This window comes from Manis pentadactyla, chromosome 14, assembly GCF_030020395.1.
Source record: "Manis pentadactyla isolate mManPen7 chromosome 14, mManPen7.hap1, whole genome shotgun sequence".
Classification (NCBI taxonomy): domain Eukaryota; kingdom Metazoa; phylum Chordata; class Mammalia; order Pholidota; family Manidae; genus Manis; species Manis pentadactyla.
In genome coordinates this window covers 89,302,000-89,320,981 of record NC_080032.1, presented here as the reverse complement: position 1 = coordinate 89,320,981, position 18,982 = coordinate 89,302,000, and positions in this window count along the sequence as shown.

Sequence of the window (18,982 nt, the reverse complement as noted above, 5' to 3'; positions counted from 1 at the left end):
TTGTCAAATGCTTTTTCAGCATCTATGGAGATGATCATGTGGTTTTTGTCTTTCTTTTTGTTGATGTGGTGGATGATGTTGATGGATTTTCGAATGTTGTACCATCCTTGCATCCCTGGGATGAATCCCACTTGGTCATGGTGTATGATCCTCTTGATGTATTTTTGAATTCGGTTTGCTAATATTTTGTTGAGTATTTTTGCATCTACGTTCATCAGGGATATTGGTCTGTAGTTTTCTTTTTTGGTGGGGTCTTTGCCTGGTTTTGGTATCAGGGTGATGTTAGCTTCATAGAATGAGTTTGGGAGTATTCCGTCCTCTTCTATTTTTTGGAAAACTTTAAGGAGAATGGGTGTTATGTCTTCTCTGTATGTTTGTTAAAATTCCAAGGTAAATTCATCTGTCCCAGGGGTTTTGTTCTTGGGTAGTTTTTTGATTACCGATTCAATTTCATTGCTGGTAATTGGTCTGTTTCGATTTTCTGTTTCTTTCTGGGTCAGTCTTGGAAGGTTGTATTTTTGTAAGAAGTTGTCCATTTCTCCTCAGTTTCCCAGCTTGTTAGCATATAGGTTTTCATAGTATTCTCCAATAATTCTTTGTATTTCTGTGGTGTCTGTCATGATTTTTCCTTTCTCGTTTCAAATTCTGTTGATGTGTGTTGATTCTCTTTTTCTCTTAATAAGTTTGGCTAGAGGCTTATCTATTTTGTTTATTTTCTCAAAGAACCAGCTCTTTGTTTCATTGATTTTTTTCTATTGTTTTATTCTTCTCAATTTTATTTATTTCTTCTCTGATCTTTATTATGTCCCTCCTTCTGCTGACTTTAGGCCTCATTTGTTCTTCTTTTTCCAGTTTCAATAATTGTGATGTTAGACTATTCATTTGGGATTGTTCTTCCTTCTTCAAGTGTGCCTGGATTGCTATATACTTTCCTCTTAAGACTGCTTTCACTGCGTCCCACAGAAGTTGGGGCTTTGTGTTGCTGTTGTCATTTGTTTCCATATATTCCTTGATCTCTATTTTAATTTGTTCATTGATCCATTGATTATTTAGGAGCATGTTGTTAAGCCTCCATGTGTTTGTGAGCCTTTTTGGTTTTTTTTGTAGAATTTATTTCTAGTTTTATACCTTTGTGGTCTGAAAAGTTGGTTGGTAGAATTTCAGTATTTTGGAATTTACTGAGGCTCTTTTTGTGGGCTAGTATGTGGTCAATTCTGGAGAATGTTCCATGTGCACTTGAGAAGAATGTATATCCTGTTGCTTTTGGGTGTAGAGTTCTATAGATGTCTATTAGGTCCATCTGTTCTACTGTGTTGTTCAGTGCTTCCATGTCCTTACTTATTGTCTGCCCGGTGGATCTATCCTGTGGGGTGAGTGGCGTGTTGAAGTCTCCTAAAATGACTGCATTGCAGTCTATTTCCCCCTTTAGTTCTGTTAGTATTTGTTTCACATATGCTGGTGCTCCTGTGTTGGGTGCATATATATTTCAAATGGTTATATCCTCTTGTTGGACTGAACCCTTTATCATTATGTAATGTCCTTCATTATCTCTTGTTACTTTCTTTGTTTTGAAGTCTATTTTGTCTGATATTAGTACTGAAACCCCTGCTTTCTTTTCTCTTTTGTTTGCCTGAAATATGTTCTTCCATCCCTTGACTTTTAGTCTGTGCATGTCTTTGGGTTTGAGGTGAGTTTCTTGTAAGCAGCATATAGATGGGTCTTGCTTTTTTATCCATTCTATTACTCTGTGTCTTTTGATTGGTGCATTCAGTCCATTAACCTTTAGGGTGACTATTGAAAGATATGTACTTATTGCCATTGCAGGCTTTAGATTTGTGGTTACCAAAGGTTCAAGGTTAGCCTTTTTAGTGTCTTACTGCCTAACTTAGCTTGCTTATTGAGCTGTTATATACACTGTCTGGAGATTCTTTTCTTCTCTCCCTTCTTATTCCTCCTCCATTATTCATATGTTGGGTGTTTTGTTCTGTGCTCTTTCTAGGAGTGCTCCCATCTAGAGCAGTCCCTGTAAGATGCCCTGTAGAGGTGGTTTGTGGGAGGCAAATGCCCTCAACTTTTGTTTGTCTGGGAATTGTTTAATCCCACCATCGTATTTAAATGATAATCGTGCTGGATACAGTGTCCTTGGTTCAAGGCCCTTCTGTTTCATTGCATTAAATATATCATGCCATTCTCTTCTGGCCTGTAGGGTTTCTGTTGAGAAGTCTGACGTTAGCCTGATGGTTTTTCCTTTATAGGTGACCTTTTTCTCTCTAGCTGCCTTTAAAACTCTTTCCTTGTCCTTGATCTTTGCCATTTTAATTATTATGTGTCTTGGTGTTGTCCTCCTTGGGTCCTTTCTGTTGGGAGATCTGTGTATTTCCGTGGTCTGTTCGATTATTTCCTCCCCCAGTTTGGGGAAGGTTTCAGCAATTATTTCTTCTAAGATACTTTCCATCTCTTTTCCTCTCTCTTCTTCTTCTGGGACCCCTATAATACGGATATTGTTCCTTTTGGATTGGTTACACAGTTCTCTTAATATTGTTTTGTTCCTGGAGATCCTTTTGTCTCTCTCTATGTCAGCTTCTATGTGTTCCTGTTCTCTGATTTCAATTCCATCAATGGCCTCTTGCATTCTATCCATTCTGCTTATAAACCCTTCCAGAGTTTGTTTCATTTCTGCGATCTCCTTTCTGGCATCTGTGATCTCTTTCCGGACTTCATCCCATTTTTCTTGCGTATTTCTCTGCATCTCTGTCAGCATGTTTATGATTCTTATTTTGAATTCTTTGTCAGGGAGACTGGTTAGGTCTGTCTCCTTCTCTGGTGTTGTCTCTGTGATCTTTGTCTGCCTGTAGCTTTGCCTTTTCATGGTGATAGGAATAGTCTGCAGAACTGGGACGAGTGACGGCTGGAAGGACTTCCCTTCTTCTTGGTTTGTGGCCCTCCTCTCCTGGGAGAACAGCGGCCTCTAGTGGCTTGTGCTGGGCAGCTGCGCGCAGACAAGGCTTCTGCTTCCTGCCCGGCTGCTATGGAGTTAATCTCCGCTGTTGCTGTGGGCGTGGCCTGGCTCGGGCAGCTACTCCAAAATGGTGGAGTCGCGTTGGAGCGGGAGCTGCTGGGAGGCTATTTATCTCCGTAAGGGGCCTCCCTGCTCCCTGCAGCCCAGGGGTTAGGGTGCCCAGAGATCCCGGATTCCCTACCTCTGGACTAAGTGTCCCACCCTTCCCCCTTAAGACTCCAAAAAGCACTCGCCAAAAAAAAAAGAGGAAAAAAAAAAAAGTGGCCTCTCACGTTTCTTTGTTCTCCGGCCTCCAGTGCCCGCTCACTGTTCTTGCTGCCCTGTTTTCCCAGTATCGAGGGCCCTGCACTCTGGCCCGGATGGCGGGGGCTGGGTGCTCGGCAGCCCTGGGCTCCGTCTCCCTCCCGCTCTGCCTGCTCTTCTCCCGCCGGGAGCTGGGGGGAGGGGCGCTCGGCTCCCGCGGGGCCGGGGCTTGTATCTTACCCCCTTCGCGAGGCGCTGGGTTCTCTCAGGTGCGGATGTGGTCTGGATGTCGTCCTGTGTCCTCTGGTCTTTATTCTAGGAAGAGTTGTCTTTATTATGTTTTCATAGATATATGTGGTTTTGGGAGGAGATTTCCGCTGCTCTACTCATGCCGCCATCTTGGCTCCCCCCTCCCCCCTCCCAATACTGTACTTTTAAAAATACATCATGATGAATTAATCTCCCCTTCAGTTTGATAAATCATTACTTAATATAATTTAACATAGTGTTTCTCAAGCTTCAAAATGCATAAGGCTTGTTAGAATACAGATCGTAATGTAGTGTCTGGGATGGAGTCCTAGACTCCACATCCCTAACCAGCTCCCAGTTATGTCCGTATAGCCAGTCCACAGACCACGCTTTGAATACCAATAAATACATTTAATCAGGTTACCCTCACCTCTTGCAGGCCTGGGAGCCAGTTTATCTATTTAGAGTAGGTAGAAATCTCACTTTCTCCAGGGGCTAAAGATCAAGAATTGGGGGACTGATGTATTCCCACCCATGTAATGTAATTTCCACATAGTATAAATGTCATGATTTAGCATCTTAAAATAAGGTGAAAAATTAGTACACAGCCATCTGTTCTTGGGAGAAACCTTGGAAAATTGTTAGAACTCACTTACCTCAAAACTTTTAGTATTGTTTTTCTACTAAGAGTAAGGGCCAAGGGGTGGAGTTTGTCTCAGGTGACCTGATGCACTGTTTGGACATACCTGTTGGTGGATCCAGAATTGGAATATGAATGAGATTTTGGTATAGTTAATTTATAGAGAGCCTCTGTTTTACTTCATTCAACTTCTCCTCGCTCAACGCCTCTCTCTTTCATTCCAATTCCCAGTCCTTGTGTAAATGAATTTCTTTCTCTTTCACATATGTACTCAGTATGGGAGCAGTAATTATTTTCCCCAAAGTATGTAACAGGTGATCTGTAAGGATATACATTCACACACATATATATTTATGCACACACAGCTACATGTGAATTGAATATTATGAATAATGTGCAACAACAGTAGCTTCTATTTATTGAGCATTTAATATGTTCTAAGTTCATGTCAAGAAAATATTATACTAAATCTCATCTATTTCTTATAAGACCCCTTTAAGGAAGTATTATCCTCAGTTCACAAGCTGAGGCTCCGAGATGCTAACTCACCTCTTTGGAGGCGCACTGTGTGGGCCATGCAATGTCTGGTTGAACTGTTATATTTCTTTAACTAGGGAGGAATCCTTAAAAGTTGCTCATGTTTTTCTCCATCAAGAGGTGGAACTGTCAGTCCGCCAGGGGAAGGCTGGTTTGGTGGTAGAGGCTGTGGGGATCAGGCGCTGACATTTCACGAGTGTGAGGAAATACTGACCTGATGTTCTTGGGGAAAACCATGAAGCAGCCATGACTTTGAAAGTAAATCCTTCAGATGAGATGTTAGAGCTTCTATTTAGTGATAAATATTCGGTGATTTTTAGTAGGACCATTCTACACTGGAGGCAGAGGACCTCTCCTCCCTCCCACCAAGTAGGGAGGCTTAGAGAGAGGATAATCTAGACACAGTAAGTAGCAGAAACAAAGGCAATGAGTTACCAAAAAATCATGGTGTGTTCCAGTAATAGTCAGATTCAGCTGGGTGGGGATGGTGCTAAAAGGGCAGGCCCACATCCAGGCTGTGAGACTCTGTCGGCTAGCTCAAGTGTGGGGGACCTTCTCTTGAAGGTCATGGGGCATGATTTAAGACTCCTTAACGACTTGGGTGCAGTGGTTAATCTCAGTTAAGTCTATTTTAGAAAAACAGTTCTGATGGCCGAGTAAGATGGGCCTGAGCAGGGGGTGACCTGGAATCCGTCAGGGGTGGAGAGTGGGTGACCTCACTACATGAAGCATGAGCTCTTTGTGGAAGAAGCCAGAGGGCAGGGAGAAGGTGGGCGTCGGCGTTCTGCGTGCTGCTGAGAGGGACCCAGAGCTCTGAGATTTGAAAGGCTCGGAAAACAGGGAAAGTTCCTCTGAAATGATTGTGAGGGTAGGTAGACAATAGAGATGAAGACAGTAGGTGAGTCAACCAAAGGGAACAACAGATGGGGTCTGACCCTTGATACCCGATCAGCAGGCATCCCCAAGAAGGGTTTTAGCTCTCCTTCAGTTTTGGACTCATATATTTTAATATAAGACTAATGAAAGAAAAAAAGAAAAGAAAAGAAAACTTATCATGCCCAAAGAATCACAGTAGACTGGATGCAGCACATACTTTCTCCTTTCTCTCTGGCACTAACTCTGTAGACGGATATTATTTCCCTGACACTAATTTGTAAGAGAAACGGACATGCTTCAAGGCCTTGGGGTTCCTAGTTTAAGTTGGGGTTTAAAGGCATTCTGGTTAGAATCCGTACTCTTCTTTTTTTTTAAGTATTGAAGTATCATTGATATATAACTCTTATATTGGTTTCAAATACACAACACAGTGGCTCACCAGTTACCCTCATTATTAAATCCTCACCCCCTCTAGTGTGGTCACTGTCTGTCAGCACAGGAAGATGTTACAGAATCATTGGCTGTATTCTCCCTGCTGCACTCCTGTCCCTGGGACCACGTTACATTGTGTAGAATCTAGATTCTTATACACAGTAATGGTCACGCTTGGCTAGTGAAGCAGAAAACAGGTCACAGGACAAAAATATGCCCATTGGCTTTATTTTAATATTTCTAGAGCCCTTCTAAAGAGCAGCCTAAGCATTTTACGTAGAATTTATTTTCCAAGGATTTTTTAGAATTTTTAGAACTGGCAGTAATCTCAGATTTCAGCAAACACTTCAGTAGGACCTCTCATGTAACATCAGATGTAATTTTATTATTGGATGAATAATAAAAATGCAAAGTAACAAAACGCTTCTCTGAAGCCAGTAAGCCTTTTAAATGAACTTGTGTTTTACCAGCAGCAGTAAGTACCTGAACATGCTTGAAGACGTTAGTATTACATGTATGTGTGAACTAGTACTTATTCAGCTGTACATTTGATTCACCTGCACGTTGGACCCCTTTTGTAACTCCACGGCCCTGCATGGGCTTTGGACCCAGGGGTCAGGCACTGATTCGGTCCAGCTTCCTTACCTTACAGATGAGGGGACAATAAGTCATGCACATGAACTGCTCAAGGTTGCACAGGATTCTAAGGGCAGAGGAGAACCTAGATCTGCTACCGTTGGACCGACCAATACAATCTCCCAAATAGCCCAAAGCATCAGATGCATAACACGAAGGCAGAAGTAAATCATACTGCTTATGCTAAATGCTGTGATGTATCAATCCATGCTTCAGAAGGTTCTCTCGGACTGAACTTCCTGGCATTTTGGCATATTGGGCCTTATATTGCTACTGAAAGTAAGAAACCATTTCCCTGTCATTAGCTGAAGCAAACAATATGCAGAGTTTAGAGTCCACAAATGATAGTTTCTGCTTGTCAAATAGGCCTGAGCACTTGGTAGTCAGTTTCTCTCTGGTTACTTTTCCCTCTTGGAGAGGAGGCAAGCTGGGAAACAAAAGCCAGAATAGCTTGGCATGCAGGAGGAGGTGCAGGCCGGGTCAGGACGGTGCACGCCGGCCGTGCTGGGCCTGGGTGCTGGTGGCTCTGTCCCACCCACCCAGCTGACAAAGTGTCTTTGAAAAGGCGTAATAATTGGGCTCAAACATTTACCCTCCACATGCCCTTCAAAGGAAAAGCTTGGGTTGAGCCTTGTGGCAGTTCATTTCAATGATTTTTAGGCCTCTGCAGAACACAGCTGCAGACGGGAACTCGCAGGGTTGTCCCCTACGAGAGCTAATAACTGCATGTTTCCTGATTAACTGGCACATTGTGAAAGCAACTTTTCCTGTCAACTTCGTATCAGTTATTTATCCTCTTTGATTAAGCTATTACTCTCAAAACTACAGAATAAAATTATAATTGGCCTCATTTTCTGAAACTTTCACATTTCTTAAAACCTTTATTAGTAGAAGGTATCGCATCTATGGACAGAAATTTAGAGTCATCATACAAAGTCTAAACTCTGTGTATTATTTGTTTTAAATAATGAAAACTAGGAAAATAGTGATCACATTGCAGAATTAAAATGAAAATAGTTGCCATCTCTTTCATTAAATAGATCCAAAATTTTTCTTTCCTTGATTTGTAGATGAGATTGGCAATTAATATAAGTTTGATTTGGATGAACTAAAGGTTTGGGTGCTATTCTTTTAGAATAAAGGTAGCATACAATCTTAAATATAACAGACACTCCATACTGTCAATCAAAAAGACCTTAAATAATTTTAAGGGAGAAGGTTTAAACAAACAGCCACTTGCTGACATTTAAGATAAGCACTTCAGAAGCGCACAAAGGAGGGTAATGTTATGTTCTGGCATGGAGCCAGAAAGTTTTATTTTCTTACCAACATTTTATTTCCGTGGACTCTAGAAGAAGTGATAGGTTATTTTGTCTGTAATTGTGGTTATTTTCAACTTCAAAAAGTTTTCTGTGATCTTAAAACCTTATAATTTGTTCACAGTTACAAGTTAATACAGGCACTGAGCAGCATCTGCATGTAATTTTAGCTGAGAGATGTAGTGGGAACCCTTAGTCCTTCCGAACTTATTTCGCTGGACAAGCACCATCCAGAACAGGTCTGCTGCATCTGGTCTATTGTTGGGAACGTGGGCATTTGTGTGTTTGGGGGTGTTAGTGGCCCGCAGTGATCTTGCCTCTGCTTCACAGCCTCTCGGAGGCTTCATCCCTTCCATCTGAAGAAAAGCGCACCCTCCTTCGACACTACCCCTCTTCGGTGCCTCCTCTGGGTGAAGCCGTGCTCTGCCCTCTCGGGGTCTGCCTTTCCTGGGCAGTGGCTGGCTCACCCCAGCCTCTCTCCTCTTCCTCTCCTGCCCCCATGCCTGGGACTTTCTGGACTGTGGGACTTACGACAAAGTAGTCTGAGGAAAGAAATCAGACAGAGGGCTTCTCAGATCCACGGACACTAGACCTGCCTTCATGTGAGAAATAAAACCCATAGGTAGTCCTGTTGCAGTGAGGAGTAGATTTCAAAATGCAAAAAATGGAATTTCTTTGAAAAGAAGAGTTACCTCAGTGTTTGTTGAAGTGTCAATTATTTTAAAAATGTATGGAGTTAGGAGGCATCAAACTTCACAATAAAGCTGCAGAGAGTCTGTCATTTATGTGATATTACTATAAAGTGGGCAATGTCAAATGAAAGATCACAGGTCAGAGAGAAATGGGAATTCTATGCATTTTCCAAAACTATCTGCCTTAATATCCAGTTTTTATATTTGCATTTGTGCCTTACTGTGGAAAAAACTAGAAAGCAAGTCTTCCCTGATACATTACAGACAAATTGATTAAGTAAAACTTGCGAGGGAGTGACTTCTTCGTGGAGACCTAGCAGTGTGTCTTTATCCCCGAAGAGCAACACCAGCGACTCTGCCCATTATTTTCCATGCAGAGCTCTTCCCGGTTGGCAGTAGGGACAGAGCCGGGCGCTGCGTGGCGGCAGCAAGAGGCTGGCAGCGAGAAATGCATGATGGTGCCTCTGGTATCTGTTTCCAGTTCTTGCAGCATAGAGCTGGAATCCAGAAAATTTGCCACCTTGAATAATTCAACTTTCAAATCTGTTGGTGGTTCATGACAATTTGGATTTACTTTTCTTGAACATTTTATTCTTTTCATCTGATTTTTCCCCCTCTGCCTTAAGTTGTTTGATCTTAAGAATCAGTGTGGTGACCTTTAGAAATATGAAGCAAGACTATCTAGTCAGAAGCAGCATATACAAAGAAAGATATATGAGAAAAATAAAAAATAACTTCTAAAACAAGGAGAAGTCTGCCTGAATTTTACAAAGCTTTATGATTTTATAATGACTCTCTTACGCCACTTTAATGTTCTCGGAGAGCTTTGGAGCTCACTTCTTCCCCGAATCTCCTTTGTAGACAACAAGCCTGACATGCTTCAAGTATTTAGAGCGGGGCTCCCGAGCGCTGGCGAAGACGGTGCCGCCGCCAGCAGGTGCGCTGTGCGGCCGGGGTCCTCATCAGTGCCGCCGCAGTGGTAGAGCGGAAATAAACAGGCTGACATAGGCCGGCGGGGGGTGGGATCAGCTAACAGACGATAGACTTTCACATGTGTTTTATTACATATGTTTGTGATTCTGATTCTTCTGATCCATGAAAATAATTTTTCTTTATAAACAGCATGAAAATGTTAATGAAGAAAATTCAAACTGAAAAATATTTCTTCCCTCTAAAACTTTTATTTTCTTTCCCTGTCCCCTCTCCCTTTTCCGTTTCTCTGCCCGTTTGTCTGTCAGTCTGTCTCTCTCACACCGCCCAGGCCTGTCTTGGCTGCCACCGTGGTCCCCTCCCCCGACCTGGCCTTCCCCGTGTAACGGGAGACCCGGCAGGCTGTGGACACGGGGGCTTCTCTCTCCCTGCTCGGAACGCAGCGCCTCCGTGGAATCACGCCGACAGGCAAGTGTGCGTCTCACGCCGATCCCCGCAGCTGGAACACTAGGACCCTTGGGATGGGTGGGGTCCTGAGTTCATGGGGCGTGACCACAGCCCTCCTGGAGCCGGGGAGAAGCCTCCCCGGAGGAAGAGGCTGCATTTACTAGAGGAGCGTGAGACACACCTCAGCCGAGGAAGTTACTGACGCACATGAAAAACGAGCATATAGGGGTAATTGCCCCACACGCTGTTTTGCAAGAACTGGCAATGAGATCGTCTACAGAAGATGACTATGTGCTTATTATTTATTAAGTAGGCATTTATGAAGTGTCTGCAACTGCCGCCCTAGACATACAGTTTCTCCGGTGCTGGGCTAGAGGAGTGGGGAGTGGCTGAAACTCAAATCCCAGCCCGCTTGGAGCGCTTACACACGCTTCCTGTGCACTTGCGCGGCGTCCCCCGCAGCCACAGGACGTGGTTTCTGTAGCTCCTCCTTAATTCTGTGACTCAGCCGAGACCCCTGCTGTGACACCTCACAGCGTCACAGGATAACGGCATCTGGCACCCCGACCCCGCGCCCTTGTGCACCCTGACCCCCGGCTCTCCCCTCTCTCACACGGGCTGCCTTGGGGTTTGTCATCTGCCCTCGGATCCTGCGCCTGTATTTTCTGTTCCTCCTTCCCTTTGATCTTCAGCTGAGGTGTCTAGGCCCTTGCTGGAAGCTGGTAGGACTTGCTGACCCCTCAAGTTCCGTCCTGGGGACCGTCTCTAGTGCCCGAGGACTGAGTCCTGCTGCCCCCACGCTGATCACACAGGTTCATCTCAAGACCTCATTCCTCTCAGGTCAGGGGTTCGCTTGTTCCTGGACTTGTTCAAGGGTCTCATCCCTGCTTTCCAGCCTTTGGTCTTGCATGCAACTAGAACCTTCTAAGTCCTTTTCTTTTATTCCCTGATATGCTGGAAATTTACGGTGGCTATTCATTTGGGGCTTTTGTCTTACACGCTTGCTGTAGGACTAACTATAATATGAAACAGAATGAAATACGATCAAAACCAAAAGAATACCGAAAAGGTCTGGGGAAATCAAAGGACTAACTGATTCCAACTGGGGTGATCAGGTAACACTTTTAAGAAGAGATGGTCTTTGAGCTGAGCTTTGAAGAGTGGGTTGCATTTGATTAAGGGTATGGAATCATTTCACATTGAGAGACTGGCATAAGAAAGAGCTGTGTCATCTTTAGTAAGTTAAGGGAAATAAAAATACACAGGCACAGAACTTTGGGAGACCAAAATGTATTCTCAGACATCTATTGATTTTCTTTCCCATCGTAATTGGTCCAAATATTAGTCAAAACTTACATGTTGGGCAATGAATACATAGAAAGGATTATTGAATTCTATCCATTAGTATTTGAGAGTCCAGTCTTAATTGTGAGGGAGCAGGTAGCATGAAAGGGCCTGAGCAAGGAGGTACTATTTTTAGAAAACTATTACTGGCAGCAGTGCAAACGTGAGGTAAAGAGTGGCCACATGGAGGACAAGGTGTTCGGCTGAGGATGGACTGCGGACCGAGAGGGCCGCAGTCCCCGGCTCCCCTGTGTCCGGAGGGAATGGAACAGAAGTCCCTGTCTTCCCATTCAGCGGCCAGGTCCTGCTGCAGAAAATGGCCTGGCCAAGCCTTGCATGCCACTACCGACACCCCCGACCTTCCGAGGCCTCTCAGCACCCGCCGGCCATCCGCTCGTGCTCACTGCACCCCTCCCCCGTGGTCCACCCTCATTACTCCCGGTTTCACACCAAGGGCTCCCCAAGGTCATCAGTGATTCCTTTCAAATCCAATAAATATTTGTCACTCCTCATTTTATTTGACATCTGTCCCCTTGTTAGTTGACTACTTCTGTCCTTCTGGAAATACTTTGGCTCTTAAATAATCTAATTTTGACATATATTTCAACATCTGTCCTTAACAGCATCCTACCATGAACCACTGTCTTACCATTGGGTTTCAGCTCTGGACAAGTTCACTATGGATTCAATGAGACCGAAAAATGACAATGGAATGTTCTTGGGTAAATGTGTTTATGCCCAACTTTATTCCTAGTGGCATATCAATCACTAGAATCCCATCCATTCAGGGCAGGTCTGCGTGCAGCAAGCCGGTCTCTGCCTCCAGGCCTCTACCCGCAGCCGTTTCAGTCTCTGTCCTCGGCGCTGCCACTACTCCCGCCTCTGCTCTGCTCTCCTGCAGTCTTGCAGCCTTGCAGCCGTGCCACCGTGTCCCCCCGAGCACTGGGGGAGCTCTTTATGTAGAGTCAATAGCAACGTATTCCCCACACGTGTGCAGCAAGCTAGCTGACCAGAGCCAGGTGGTTTCTGGCCACGGAAACCTTCACTTTACCCACAACCTTCCTAACAGCTTGTTCCAATCCCAGCTGGGATGAACCAGTCTCGCCGAGGTGGCCATGTCTCTGTTCTTGTTCCTATATTCGAAAGAGAGGAAAGGATATGGAGAGGGGCAGAGAAAGGAGAGAGAAACAGATGATAGATGTCCCTAGTATGCTTTGAGATATTCGGGGTCCAGGTCGTGAGAGAAGAGGCTGGTGGGGATCTGTGGTTACATAGCACCTAGGGAGTACTCTGGAAAGCCCTCTATTGCATTAAATCAAAATAGAGACACAGTAAGAGATATGGGGATTCAAACAAGCCCCCACATGGGGCTGTGTAGTCACAATTGCAGACGTGCCCACCAGTGCTCATTGATTGGTCGCAGATGTGGTTTCCATGGGGATTTGGCACCTAGCTCAAGCTCTCCACCTGCCCCTCCTACCGTCACCATAGCTGCATTAAATGAGAGCACGGGGAAGAAAAGCTAACAAACATTGAAATGCTCTATGTTCTGATCCAGATCCTGGAAAACTATTGTCTCAATGGATAATTTAGCCCACCATTTATATATCATATTTATTCAAGGAAATGGGGTCTAGGTACTTTCAAAATTTCCAAGTCCATATGGCACAAGCTCTATACATGTTAGAGTCTTTGTTTTCTTCTGGAAGAATGAAGAAAAAATGATGTTATGGGATAATTTATTGTCCGCATCTCAGGAACATTTCTACTTGGGTAGCACGGCCTTTGTGCATAGTCTCAGCATTGCCCAAAGGGAAGGGAAAGTGCTAATAGCACTTCCTGTGTTTCTCCAAAGCCACATGAGTGAAGAGACTGTACTAGGCATTCCTGTGGCAGATGCATTCATTTTCGAAGTAATTCAATAGAGTTCACTTAATTATCCGTGTCAGGAGAAGATGGTTCTACCTTTTAATTATATACATTGAATACTTCTGGTCAAGCAGATTATGATACAGATAGGTAAGCTCATAGTGCCAAAAGTAAGAATGTTTTCATAGGTAACAGTAATTCAACAGAACAGTAGATTGCATTTTTACTGTACAATGGGACAGGGACCTGTCTTGCCAGTGGGTTTCTGCCCCGGGCAAGTTCATTATGGATTCAGTGAGACCGAGGAATGACAATAGAACATTCTTGGGGTGAAAGACTTTATTACCCAGCTTGTTCTCCGGGCGATAGGTCAAGCAATGGAATTATGTCTACACCCAGCAGTCTGCAGGTCTGCAATCCTCCTTCGTCTCTGCTTCCCCTCAGAGCACTGGGCAGAGTACTTTATATAGTGACTCAGTCAGTAACAGCTCATTGCCTAAGGGTCTGGAAGCAGTAGCCTAGCAGCAGGCCAGTTACATCATCAAGTAGTTTAGGTTCAGGTGAGGATCCCGGCCATTGGAACCTTCACTTTATCCACAGGACCATAACTTCTTCTTAAACAGATTAAGATTTTTCTTTTAGCATTTCTCTTAAAGTCACTAGCAAAATATCTAAAGTCTTCAGTGGAGGCCTTGAGGTGTGTTTGAGTTCAGAGCACATTCACCACTCAACTGGGAGCAGGTCTGGTGTATGAGTATGCAGGTTGGGCAATGGGTTAACAATGTGGCAATTAAATAGGTAAAGTGATTTATTTACATGGCTCATACTCGGGCTCTGAAACATACACTTGTGCCATTTTTCTGCACTTGTAAAACAAAATTAGGAGGAAGCAAACAATTGGAAAATACTATAGAATTACACTTACTTCATAAAGTGTCTTTCTTATTTTAGTTTTCTCTTAAGAGGATGCACCTTTATGAGGAATATATTTTTGGTCTGTTTGTGAGAATGTGATAGGAAGTAGTAGATACCCTGCATATCTGTTAAGAGTTCACTTCAGTTTTTATCACCTGAATAGTTAATAGAATCATTTTCTGTATCTGTGCACAGTGTAAAAGGATGGAACTAAGCAAGTCAGTGTGCACAAATTTTATTTCTACAGAACATCTCAAAATAAGTCATGCAATGTGCATACTTTTCTCTCTAGCTTGTTTGTGAATCTTGGTTGCCTACATGTAATTCATTTGGGCTTCATGGACTTCCTTTGGATGCCAAAATACTGATTTCAGCTTTTGATTTCCACCATTTTGCTTCATTCAAGAATAAGGAATTCCTTCAGGGCCCTATAACATATCACAAAGTGCAACATCCATTTTTGCTACCTTCCCTCTGTAATGAAGACCCAATATTCATATTGACCTTCAGCCCACTACCTCTTCCATTCCTTCGTGTGTCTTGTGTATTTTATACTTTATTTCAAATCATAAAATTAGAGAGAAATAAATTATCAGGCTTGTAAATAGTCACAGAAGGTAACCAGTCTAATCTTCGCATTTCATAGGTAATAAAACAGACTGAAACCTCAAAAGACTATGAGATTTGACTTATTTTTCTTAGGTGTAACAATGTCCTTTAGTATCACTAAAACCAGTCCACATTTTTATAAAATAAATGGCTCCAATTTTTGAAAAATGTGGTAATGTGTATTGGAATGAAAAGGCCTGGATGAACTTTGCTTGGTGTCAGATTCCCCCGAGTGAAGCCATTGGCTGCTCTCCTGCTCTTTGCAAACGCACCACTGGAGTCCTGCATTCAAACTGTTCACCCATCAGCGTGTTCATCTGGTGGATTTTCAGGCACCTCCCAGCTGGAAGGGCTGTACTATTAGCTCCTCCCACTGCTCCAGCGTTTGTGATTCAGGCTGGACGGGGGAGAGAACGCCTTTCTTCTGTCCTTGGAGTGGAGCGGCCCTTTCCTTCATCAGCTTGCTGCAGGCTCTTTGCCTTAGTTCACCTCGTCCTGGTGGTATGCCACCGTATTTGGCATTCAGTCACGTCGCTGGCATAAACTTCAACACTGGCTTTTGTGTTCTCTGGTCTGCTGCCATTTTTTTTTTTCCTGGCAAAAAAGACCCTCTACTGGTTAAATGCCACAGTGTTCATTTTCAGTTAATACCTCCTTAAAAGAAATTTTTGTTTTTCCTAAACATAGCATATCTTTGTCTTTGTATAGAGTTTTAAAAAAGTCTTAGTGGTCATAATTCTTTTTTGACCTCTTCTGTCTCTAATAGATTTCTAGAATTTTGACTCATTAGCAAAATGAAGTATAGGATATGTTACTTATTAAATACTTTGTCTAGAATGAAGCATTTTATCTACATGGATCTTAGACCATAAATCATCAAGAACTTGTAATAGGTGAAGGGGATAAAGAGGTATAAAATTCCAATTATAAAATAAATTAGTCATGGGGATGAAATCACAGCAAAGGGAATACAGTCAATATTATCGCAATATCTTTGTGAGGTAACAGGTGGTAACTACGTTCATTGTGAGCCTTTGGTAGTGGGGACAGACCGTTGTTGGTTATGCTGCACACCTGAACCAGTGTAGTGTCTTATACCAACTAGATTTCTATAAACACCAAACCAAAACAAAAAGAACTTGTTTTCAAGTATATTTGACTGGAAGACCAATTTTTAGGAGCAAGACAAATCAGTTCATTATTCTTCGCAGAATTTCAATATAAAGACTTTTAAACAGAAGGAATTATGTAATTGTTTAGGAAAACTTATTCCCTTTTAAAGCATTTGACTCTTCCAGTTATATTTTATTTCATGGAATATTGACATTATTCTGTGTAAGAAGTCAATTGATGTACTTAGCATGAATCCACGGTGTCAGAAAAATTCTTGTATCAAGCAATCCTATAATATTTGTACAACAGGCTATGGACCTTAATATGCAATATAAAAGATAAAAAAGGCAGGATATACAATGATGATTGGGAGAGCAGGATTTCACATCTTCTTTGGTAAACTTAGCATTAAGTAACTTAAAGACCACCAGTGAATTACTCATGAATCCTTCAAAATCAAGAGAAAGTTGCTAGGTTTCCTCTTTTTCCCTCCTGCCTTCTCGCCCTTTTCTAGTGCGTGAGTTAAGAATCATGTTGTTAGTGATGTATATTAATTTAGCAAATACAAATATGTCTTCTGGAGGAAAAATACACCTCTCCTCTTTATTTGAACAGAAAGATTGAATATGTGGTTAAGTAACTGACAAATAGCCATGGAAGATATTTTTGTCAGAATTTTCCTGATATTTTTCATTCATGAGATTCTAGTTAAGGGCTCTGGTTATTAGATTAAATTATGTCTGAAAATAAATATTTACCCCAATTATTTTAATAGTTAATTACCTGAGTTCTTTTAAACTTTTTCCATATAGTAAATAGTGGGTTGTTTTCATAGTAACACATTTTAGTTAAAAAATGTTTATTGTAGTATTAGATGTACACATACACAGAAAAACAATACATATCAATGTATGAAATTACATATCATAAGCATGCAGATGTATGAACTTTCACAACCAAACCCACCTGTACAACTGGAGCCCAGATCAAGAAACAGAATCTTACCGTTAATCTTAGAGGCCCATTAACCATTGCTCCAGTCTCTGTTCTCTCCACCCCCAGGGTCAGGCACTAGCTTTACTTTCAATGGCATTGAGTAATTTTGCCTGATTTTGTCTATCACATGTAGATTGAATCATGCAGCATGTACTCTTTTGTGTGTGAGGGTCTGGGTCTTTCTCTAAATAGTATTTCTGTGAGGTTCGTTTGTGTTGTTGCATGTAGTGTGGCTTACACATTCTCGTCCTGTGTGGAATTCCACTGTGGGCATCAACTGCAACCTGTTGAGCTGCTTTTCTGTTCACTGGCTGTGGCGTAGTTTCTAGTTTTTGGCTATTACAAAAATAGTGCTTCTGTGAACATTATTATACTTGTCTCTTCCCAAACGTATGGCTACATTTCTTGTGAAGATATGTATGTACATGATGCATATGTCCAGCAGTTTGCAGAGCAATTCAAGCAGTTTGTACCTCGACCAGCAGTGTGTCCGAGAGCTTCAGCTGCACCAAGTCCTTGGCGCCACTTGGTATTTTCTGTCTTTAAGTTTTTCCATTTTGTGGGTGTGTGGTAGTTTCTCGCTGAGTTCTTTTATTTGCATTTCCTTGATGACTAATGATGTTCAGCATATTTTCTTATGTTGGCTATTTTGATATTCTCTTTTATCAAATGTATTTTTAAGTCTTATGGCTATTTTTTTATTTGGTTGTCTCTCTTTTTCTGATCTGACAGAGGTTTTTCTAATATATTCAGGATACCAATTTTTGTCAGATAAATGTGTTACAAGTACTTTCCCCCACATCTTCTACCCTCTTAATATGGTCTTGACCAGAAGTTCTTAATTTTACCAGAATTCCAAGTCTCATTCTTACCTGTACCTATTTAGAAACTAGTCCTTTGTCATATATATGTGAATTGCAAATAATTTCTTCCATATTCTTTACTTTTTTAATGGTGTCTTTTGATGAACAGAAGTTCTTAATTTTACTACAATCCAGTTTATAATTTTTGGTTGACACTTGAATTCTTTTAAAGAAGGTTTTGTCTACTTCAGGGTCAAAAATACATTATCCTATGTTTCCTTTAAAAGCTCCATTGCTTTATCCTTCACATTTAGATCTTCATCTGTAATTAATTTTGGGGTATGTTGTGAGGTAGGGAATCACATTTTACTCATTACTACTTAAGGAATACAAGTTTATTGTAGAGAAAAATGGAGAATAGATATTACTTATGATCTACCATTCAAAATTACCATCACAGACATTGTGGTTTGTATCTTTATATATAATGCATTTGTTATTATTTGTTAATTTTATTACTTAGTGGTACTGTTATAAATGTTTTTTTATTCTTCTCAATTATATAAATTGAGAATAAGATGTCTATTTCTTTTTCTTAGAGACTCACCCTCATCACCCATGACATATAACAAAACAAATTTAAAACAAGTTGTCGCTGGGATAATGTGAATACCTTCTTATTTTAAGTTTCACATATTATAGGTTAACTTACTAAGTAGACTTATGAGTTTTCCTTCTCCTGCGGCAAATTTCTCACTGAAGTCAGTCAAACACTTAATCTTTAGTGTCATTAGAAGGACTAGAGTTCACTCTTTCATTTCTGCTTATATCTTTTTTAAATTTTATTTTGGTACTATTAATACATAATCACATGAGCAACATTGTGGTTACTAGATTCCCCCTGTTATCAAGTCCCCACCACATACCCCATTACAGTCACTTTCCATCATCTGCTTGTATCTTTATTCTTTCTTTTGCTTAAAATTTTTTAAACCAATATTTGAATTATTTGTTGAATTAATTTTTTGTTCTTTTTTTAAAGTGATCTAAAATTCAAGGTTATAAACATTCTTCTGAGCCCTGTTGTATTTCTACCTCATGTTCAGATATGTATCTTTTTATTACTGATTTTCTAAAACAATTTTCCAATATATGTTTACATTTCTATTTGACTCCAGAATTGTTTTAAAATTTCCTCTGAAAGAACCTTTAGTTTTTCTACTTTCGTTATATTTTAGTTTTATTAGACTGTGATCACAGAATGCCATCTAAACTACATTTTGGAATTTATGAGTGTTACACAAACACACAGT